General features: G+C 39.4%; 1 pseudogene; it reads right to left on the bottom strand.

Moving 5' to 3' along the window:
• Positions 1–3,251: 3,251 nt before the first annotated feature.
• LOC100962870 lies at positions 3,252–8,903 on the bottom strand (annotated as a pseudogene).
• Positions 8,904–9,937: the final 1,034 nt, after the last annotated feature.

Genomic DNA, 9,937 nt, shown 5'->3' with positions numbered 1-9,937 from the left:
CAAACTCTTGTTCTACCTCCATGACAAAGTGTCACCCCTGCTCTTGACCATTACTTCTGGCATATACCAAGCTCATCCTTGCACCGCGGCCTGGGCCTTCATTTTTCCCCACGCCCTAAATGCCCCCGTACATTATTGACGGGCAGCTGCTTATTTTCACCCAGATCGGAACTCACATTCCAGGGCCTGGCATGATGGCTCACAAATGTAATCCCTCACTTCCGAAGGCAGAGATGGAAGTGTGGCTTGAGGCTGGGAGTTTGAGACAAGCCTGGGCAACATAGAGAGACGCTGTCTTTACAAAAAATTACAAAGGTTGGCTGGAGTGTGGTGGCGTGTGCCTATAGTCCCGGATACTTGGGGGGCGGGGGCAAAAGGATTGCTTGGGTGCAGGAGTTTGAGGTTGCAGAGAGCTATGATGCGCCGCTGCGCTACAGCCTGGTCAACAGAACAAGACCCCTCTCTAAAACAAACTCTCACCATCCAGCCCTTCAGAGATCCTCGTCGAGAGCAGCCACTAGCCACTTTCCAGTTACTCACTAACATATTACTCTTTTGGATTTCCTTCAAAGAAAGGAAATATCTAATTTGTTTATTTAAAAAAAAATCCAGGTCTCCTCTCATCCCAGCCCCCCAGTTATAAGTTTTCTAAGAATCTTGTCTGGCTTTTTCACGGGTGTGACCCAATGCCTACACAGTGCCTGGTAGAGTACGTTCTCAATAAATATCTGTTGAATGAATGAATAAGGCTTCACATTCACAGAAGTGGTGAGCTCTCAGCAGGTGTTTCTTGGCTGCTGTTTGATCTTCGGCTGTAACATGGCTCTTCTTCTTAATGAATCCCACCCTGCCTTTAAACCCCACACAAGTCCCACTGGCTCCGTGAAACCTTTCCCAACAGCCTACTCCACAGAGATCACCCCCCTTTCTGAACTATTATATATAATTTATTGTACAAACCAGGTTACTTCTGAGAGTGAAAGTAGGCACTATTAATATTTTTTTGCAGGGCCAACAGGCATAAACTGGAACTGTCCTGGGAAAACCAGGATGTATGGTCCCCAATCCACATGTCACTTCTTCATCCCTTAGTATATATAAACTTTGACTGTAGTTTTTTAGAGGCATGCTATCTTTTCTCTTACTAGAACTGAAATACTTAATTATATTTAACGACACTTAGCATACAAACGGGCTCCTAGGTGGTGCTATGGAAAAGTTTACTGTTCCTTACTGTGTTCAGCCAGTAATACCAAACCCTTCTTTTTCTCTGTGTTGCAATTATGGAATTCACTTAGTTGGAGGAAATTGTTTTAAACGAGAGAGATTCTTTTATGCATCATACTAGGTTTGATGTCTAAGTATTTTCTAGTTCTTGTAAACTCAGTAAGAAACTGTGGGCTGTAAGCTGCCTGTAAAGTTTTGTATACTTCATTGGCCTGGAGTACGGTACTCCCAGACCTCCCCCCTGTCTCCCTCTGACTAATTGCCATACACTCTACAGACCTCAGCTTCTACGTCCCTTTCTCCCCCACTTGTGGTTAAGTGTCACTGCCCAGAGCTGCACAGTATACTGTACTGCCCCCTGGGCCATATCACACTCAACTATATGGAAACTGTCTGTTTCCTTTCTGCTTCCCGGGGGGCTGAGGTAAGCTCTGTGAGAGCAATTACCCCATCTCTTTAATTCGCCTTTCTGTCCTTTGGGTTGAGTACAATGCCTGTCTCATAAGTACAGTCTTAAAAATCTTTGCTGAATAAATTGAGTGAATGAGAACATTTGCCATTCGTATGTTAGGTTTCTGGTGTACTAAGAGAAAAATGTATCTAAATATTATCATCAGATGATTTCAGATAGCAAAAGATTATTTTGAATTAAAATACCCTAGTCCAATCTTCAAACTAAATTATTTAATCCAGCAATTGTGACTCTAGTCAATGGACCTCAGGTACATATGCCAAGCCTTTTTATTTATTTTTATTCTTATTTTTAAGTCAAAGATTTAATTTTTTTTGTTTTCTGTAGTACAATTTGCTGTAATTCATAAACTTCCAACTCAGTAAGTTTAAAGACACTGACCTCACACAGCTAGTTAGTTAGGTCTGTGTGTTAAGCCCTCACTTATCCAGCAAAGAGGTCGCCCGGCCACTGTTCTCATACAACCACTGCTCACTGCTACTGGAACATTTTAAAGTGCAGATGAGTTGTTTCAATGGAGACAAGTTTAGTTTTTCATTATATTTTCAGTTACTGAGACTAGCATGTTATTTTCGCCTAGATAACTTACAGTTATTAGAAAACTATTGACTTATATACTATGATATAGTCCATATGTTATGCTAAATGCCCATTTGTACCTGGCTCAAATTCATAGACACATTCTTAACTATATTATACAAATCACAACCACAAGTTTCAGTGTAAGAGATTTACTTATCTCTCTCTTAAAAAAGCAAGAAACATCCCACAGTTCAGCTTTATATAAATAGTGCCTCTTTTTAAATAATTTAAAAATAAAATGCTATCTGTGTATAAAACTATAAATATTTCCAGTCCATTTTACAGAATGTTAAAGTGATCATAAATGTATTATCTCCTAGTATATAAGCATTATGGGACTGAGGCCAGTTTAAAAAAAAAGTAATCACCACATTGGCTCATGGAAATATCTGGGGTTATTTTACTTATCTCCTAACATTAGAAAAATTAAACCAAATAAGGGGAAAAAAGCAAAGAAGAAAAAAAAATTTGACAAAAATGACAACTCTCAGGACCTAAAAGAATGAACAGGAATGTCTTCATCTAATTCAGTAAACTAAGTCATTTGTGGAATGAGCATTTGTGGATGACTGGGTTAGGAGAGCGTTCTTCTAATAGGTCAAACTCACGAGGTATGTAGACATAATTTCCACATTTCATAAGGAAAAGACAGACTTTGAAATGAAGTGACTGTTTTATAACCACTGACCAAGATTTATCCAGAATATTCAAGATAGGAGTTCTGATGGAATAAAATCTTCAGTGGCATCAAAATTAAAAATTATAATCCTAAGGATGCCACTTATTTTTACCAAGGTGAAGAAAGGCAGCGTGATTGGCAGCAATCCACACTGACCCGCCTAAATGAGAAACTATGAACAATTTAAGTAACCAAACGATCCCATGGGAGCGTAAAAATGTGATTTTCAAATTGATTCAACTCGTAGCGTGTCTCCTAAATGTAAGAAGTACACTTTATTTGTTAGCCTGTTCAACTGCTTTTTAAATAAAATATTTCCTCCATCATAAAAAAAGATGGCTTCTCAATGGCACCAGCTGCTTTGAAGGGTGGCCTAAGAAATGTGTTCCCAGGACCTCCGTCAGTTATTCCATCAAATTTCACTATCTCCAAATCTACATATCAAACTTCAGGATTTCATTTTTTCAGTTCCTTCTCAAGTCTATCTACTTCAGCTCCTAAAGTATCAATGATATTTTCTCCATGTTTAAGTGTAGAGGACTCTTGTTCTTCAGGAATTTTCACATCTTGAATTTCCTGTAGCATATAGTCACATTTTTGTCTTTCCAAAGGGACCTTGTAAGGACTAGTTCATCAAAATCTACTTCTGCCTTAAATGTTACCTACATAATCCCAGATCTGTAGTTTTAACCTCATGAATTGCCTTTACTGATGGGTCATTCTCCAGAAGCTCGGTAAGCTGTTGAACTTGTTTGGACTGGATAGATTCCTCTAAGAGTGCATCTGTGTTAGTGTAGATGGGGAAGGCTGAGACCCTACTTAATACGGTGCCCACACTCAAATAACCTAGGATATCATACAGCAGACGGCCTCTTATGGAAGGAAGGTGCATGCAGGTGGCTGCTATTACCACTCCCGAGACTGCTGCAGTATCTCCCAATAACATTTGTACTAAAGTCATGACTTTCCATTGTTTCCTTAAAAAAATGGCATTCCTTTGGCCTGAGAACGCCTAAGAAGTTAATTTACAGTAACAAGAAGTGTTGTTCCTTTAGATACCAACAATCCTGCCACAATATAGTATATGCATAGAAGAGATCCCATCAGTTGAGGATGAAGCAATCCCATGACTCCATAGTACCACAACAGTCCTGCACCCATTATGACAATAACAACTAACAACTAATAACCACTAATTAGTGAAGAAACATAGCACATATTTGAAAATCCATACAGAGGAGAGGGATCTAAGTGTTTGAATAGACTTATTGATGCCCAATACTAGTAATCCCTGATTACAAGTGTCAGATACCAAATGCAGCACTTGAGAACATACTTGCTGAACCCGTACCAATCCAGGAAAGACGTGGAAGGAAGTAGTTTATCATCACTACTTTTCCTGGCCCCGGAAAGAATACTGATGCCATTCTGGGCTGTGGCTGGGTGTTTTCCCCTAAATATCTACATTCTCTTCATATTTTTTGGTTTCTTAACTGCCATTCTCTGTATTCTATTTCTTTTTGCTTGGATGTTTTTTCCTCTCTACCAAGAGCTTCAGAGCTTCCCCAAATTTCCAAAGATTTTGCTTCCACACCTGATCTCAAGTATACAGTAAAGGACTCAATATCCTCATGGGGACATTATGGGCTAATTTTTTTGATATTGTCCTAGATTACTGGATTTAAGGCAGAACTCATTCATTGTTCTGACTCGAGTAGTAAAATTATTTTAAGTGTACTGTGCTCTATATTCCCTTTCCTTAAGGATTGCTTTAATTATACTTGGAGAGGTTCTTGCTTAAGTGGAGTTTTGAGTTCTAGGCCTTTATTTTCTACTGTTTCATCAAATGATGATGCTGTTTCTGTTCTGAAGGATTGTGATCCCTTTCCTTCTTTCTGAACGTGGGTGGACTATAACTTTACCTAACTCAGTGTACGAACATGGGGGACTGTGAAATTATGTTTGAAAAGCTTCCAAATGTTACTAAATTCCTCCATTCCTGGTGGTTGTTGGAGCCGTGGGCTGCTACTCCACTGTGCCGATGGAGCTGGCACTGTGAGAAACAGCTGCATCTGTGGGTTGCACTGCTAGGGGCCAAGCCCAGTAATATCCTGGTCTGGGGGGGTCGGGGTGGGCAGAACTCTCTGCTTGAACACCACACTTGTCTCTGTGCCACCACTGGTACCATCCGGCTCCATAGACTGGACACCGGGAAAACTGCCAAACTTTTCTAGATTCATTTATTATTTTTTCATTTTAATATCTGGATGCAAAGAAACTCTCCACTGTGGCCATTTAACTACCCAAACTGTAATTGTTCATAACTTTAGAGTGGTAGCGTTGCATTAAAGCAGACCCACAGGAATTTATTCATAAAACTGTGTTATTTTGTGTAGTAGCAGGGAGTTATAATAATTCTAGTATTTGATACTCCATAAACCATTATTTTAAGATGAATCTGGATAAAAGTCAAGTTATTCTCACTTCTTAATCATGCATAAAGCAATGCAGTGATAAAAATTTACTTAGATGTATTTTGAAAAACAATCAATTGTTTTAGAAAGTGAAAATACCTCTAAAGATTCTGCTACTACTTTCTAAAAGCAAAATCTCATAGGAAACATGAGTTAATGTGTTAGAACTTATATTTTTATGAGCATTTCTTCTGATTACTTTGAAACCCTTTAAAAGCATTTCCTAATAAAAGAATAGTCATAGTTATTAGATAGTACACATTGAATGATTTTTACTACCTTCTGTTTCGACAATGAATCAGAAAAATTGATATTGGGCTTACTAAAAATCAGGCAGACCCAAAGTAAATGTCATATCCTTCGGTCTCTACAGAGTCAATGTAATAACAATAATTATAATTACTGCTAGTAACAGCTAACACTTTCAGAGAACTTATTACATGCCAGGCACTTTTGTAACTGTTTTACATCTTTTGATTGCCTTATGCCACAAACATGAGATAAGGAAATGTTATTGTCAGCGAGTGGGAAACCAAATCACAGGGAAGTTAAATAACTGTGCCAAGGTAATCTGTAGCAATGGGCTTAATATGCAGGCAGTCTGGCTCCTGAATCCACATTCTTAACCACTTCCCAAGTACACAGAATCTGATTGTGTGCACCCTAGGCTTTTGCATGAGAACTTAACTCCTGGTTTTATCTTTTCTAGTCTATATGTTTAATTTTCCCTTCTTGCTGATGTCTCCAGCCATAGCAGGAAAAAGTTTGTTGTGCTTGGTGTAGCTCAATATTCTTTACGGATCAAGTCAGTATATAGATACGTAAAACTTAAGCAGGTTTCCAGAATTGATCTGTGTCCCTGTATGTTGAGTCTGGCTTATGCAGGAATGTATAGCAGAATACAGTCAACAAATGGGATTGTGAGTTGAGTATAGAAGACCAGGAGAGGAGATGGATGGTTCTGGTCTGTGTGTTTTTTGTGCGGTTTGTTTGTTTGCTCTTTGAGACAGAGTGTCACTCTGTTGCCCCAGGCTATAGTGCCCTACATCAGCCTAGCTCCTGGCAACCTCAAATCACACTCTTTGGTTCAAGTGATTTTCCTGCCTCAGCCTGCTGTGTAGGCAGGACCACAGGTACCTGCTTTTTCTGTATTTCGTAGAGATGGGATCTTGCTCTTGCTCAAGCTGGTCTTGAACTCCTGAGTGCAAGTGATGTTCCTGCCATGCCTAGGCCTCCCAGAGTGCTGGCATTACAGCTGCGCAGCCTGGTCAGAGTGTTTAAAGGGACCGACACACTGAAGAAGAGGAAGATGCTTACTGTAGCTAGTTGAAAGACGAGAGAGTTTGCTCGCTGGGTGTGTGGAGCTTGTCTCTCCCTCCTGTGGCCACAGGAAAGGGTTTGTGTTTTACATTCTTGACCCTTGCATAAGTCAGGGTACCTGAAAGTTGATATAATCACCATGAGTAGACAATAATCTTGAGGGTCCTCTTCCACTTTCTAAATTACCTTGCACAAATGTGTAGCTGAATTGAGTCTTATATTTCACCCCCTAATCCAGTGACTCGGGATGCGTGTTGGCAAGTCATCTCCCATTCCATGAATGCACTTTCTACTTATTCATTTGTTACACTTTTGATTTTATAAATTAGCTCTTTTACCTCACCTTGGATCCTTTACTTAGCCTTAATATATTAAAATGCATAAAAGCTCTGCATGGAAATAGCCACATTATTCCTGATCTTATTCCACCAGAACTCCACCTCCCCAATCTTTGTGTTTCAAATATCTGTGAATAAAGAATCTCTTAACATGGGGGGGCAGCACCTGTGGCTCAAAGGATTAGGGCTCCGGCCACATGTACCGGAGGTGGCGGGTTCAAACCTGGCCCTGGCCAAAAAAAAAAAAAGAAGAAAAGAAAAAAAGAATCTCTTTACATCACTTTAGATAATGTGCTCATCAGATATATTAGGAGATATGGGAACTTCTGTAATACTTGATGATCATTAAAATAATTACAAATATACGAATTTGAGAATCATCTGCGGAAATGTGGAAATGACTGTAAGGTTTACACGCCTTCCGGGAAAAACATATTTAACCTCGTGGCTGTGTTGAGCTTTGAGAAGGAAGAGGAGGAGCAAAAGAGGGAAGAAAAGCGGTGAGTTGAGAGGAAGCTTCTGGGACTCACATCTGCTCAAAATGAAGGACCTCATTCAAAGTCAGGTACATGATCTATGTGTGTATGACTTGATTAAAAATAAAAGAAAAAGAAAGAAAGTGCTATTTTGCTCTCTGCTGCCATCTCTCTTGCTGGCCTATCACCTCTTTAAAGTGGTGGCAAGAACTGAAACCAGTAGCCCACCTGTGGGGCCTAAGCCATTGTGTTAAACTCTCCCGAGCTGCTCCTTCCCCTCTTTCATCACCTAGCATCAAGCCTGTAGGCTCTTTCTCTAGTGTGGCCACACTGGAAAGGGCCTGGACTTTCTTATTTATCAGTCCAGGTTTCTAAATGTCCCTGGTACTTACTATCTTTAGACCCTGAAGCTGACTCACTAAATTCTTTGACCCTTGGTTTCATCAACTACAGAAGAGAGCAGTATCTGTCAGCCTTGTGGCGTTCAGTGACAATTAAAATGTGTATCACATGTATAGCACCTAATCTAGTGCCTCACACAGGGCACTTACATGGCAACTAGATCCCTCTGATGATGGCCTGACTTTGGAAAGATCTTCTGGTACTCACAGCAGCTGAGAAACTCTCAACACAAACATCTGTAAGAAACTAACAGGTGCAAAGATATAAGAGCAGAGAAGTCACTGGCTTCTCTGTTCTTCTTCTTCTCAATACCAACTGAAGTCTCTGTTGGTATTGTTTGCCATGAATGGGCTTTGCAAAATGATCTAGATCTGTCTGGAAAATTCTCTGAACAGAAGAGAAAAATGTACTGATGATGATGAAGGGGAAGAAGAGGATGGCAAACATTTTTAAGCATTCACAATGCAGAAGGATATCCTCAAAGTCACCACACCTGGGGAAAATGGGAAACTGTAACTAAATATACCTTTATTTACAAAATATTCATTATAGAATTTTACAGAGGTGGCTTATACTTAGAGAACATTTTGTAAACATTTTATACATTTGTGTAATGAATATTTTGGAAATAAAGTTACCTTTAGATATATTTTTCCATTTCCCCCCATGTATGATAACTTTTGGGTCATCCTGGACATATAAGGCAGTGTTATAAACATCTCACATATCTGAAATGATTTTATACCACTTAATGAATTTTATACCACTGACAACCCTCTGACAAAGGTCCAATATTATTCCCATTTTTCAGATGAGAAATCTGAGCCAGAGAGAAGTTACCTGTAATGTGGCCAAGTGAGAGGTGGCTCCATAGGTGCTTGCTGCCAGAGAGCTGGGTGGGTGTGCCTGTAATTCTCTTACCTTTCTCCTCATACTCACACAAGAGCTGCAGTGGCACCAACCAAAATATCCTCAGGTGATAGCAATTCAAAGAGTAGGAAGCAAATGGCTTTGCCTTCAGGGGCACTCTCTTCTTTTAGAGAGAAGCCCCCAGTGGGGCTTCTAAGACCAGAAGCCCCCAAGTGGACTGGTCCCTTGCAACTTGTTTTCTAGAACTATGTGTCATGTCATGTGGTGACTGGGAGCTACAAGGGAGTCTGGGTAAGGGACCACCTGGTCAAAGAGAAGGGAGGTACCTTGATAGACTTCAACCAATCACGATTCAGGCCATAGATCTGGGCATAATGCCTAAAAGAAACTTGGTGTTCTTGGAGCAAGATCAACTAAATCTGCCCTATGAGCTTCTGAGACCAATATAGATAGAAAGAATGTAAAGCTGACATCATTCTATGAACAACTGAAACATAGGTTGGTGACATGCCCAAATTAGCATAGAGAGGTTCAGGGTGAGAGTTCAAACCCAGAATCCTTTGTTCCATACCAGTGATTTTTTTTCCTTCAATCTGAGTGCTTCAGAGTTTCTGTAAAAATTTTATTTAAATATTATAAATTATTATTATTAAAATATATATTATTAAATATAATATTATATTAATAAAAATCCTTATTTTAAGGATTTTTTAAAATATGACTAAAAATACAGTACACATGTAATTTACATAGTAAGAAGTTGACACAATGCATTCCCTAGTATCAACTGTGTGATTCTGTGTTACCTGTTGACTTGGTTTTTGTTGTTTCTCTTTTTCCAACACAAAGTAAAGCATATTGCCACCTCTACTTAACCATGAAGTCTCCAGGGATTGTAAGTAGGGTATTGAAAACTATTCATGACCATGTGTCCATGTACATTTGGATTTTCTCAATACCAGACAACCTCTACAAAATAATCAATTGGGTGTTGACAATAATATAAGACTGCAGTGGCTCCAAGCAAGTCTGAAATAAATCTCTAATTTCAAATTGTCCTGTGTATCCAAACAGCTGTATTATTCTCACTGGCTGAT

Source organism: Otolemur garnettii, unplaced genomic scaffold, assembly GCF_000181295.1.
Source record: "Otolemur garnettii isolate 467f Iridium unplaced genomic scaffold, OtoGar3 scaffold00037, whole genome shotgun sequence".
NCBI classification, from domain to species: domain Eukaryota; kingdom Metazoa; phylum Chordata; class Mammalia; order Primates; family Galagidae; genus Otolemur; species Otolemur garnettii.
The sequence above is the reverse complement of the archived record's forward strand: the minus strand, read 5'-3'. Positions and strand labels throughout refer to the sequence as shown.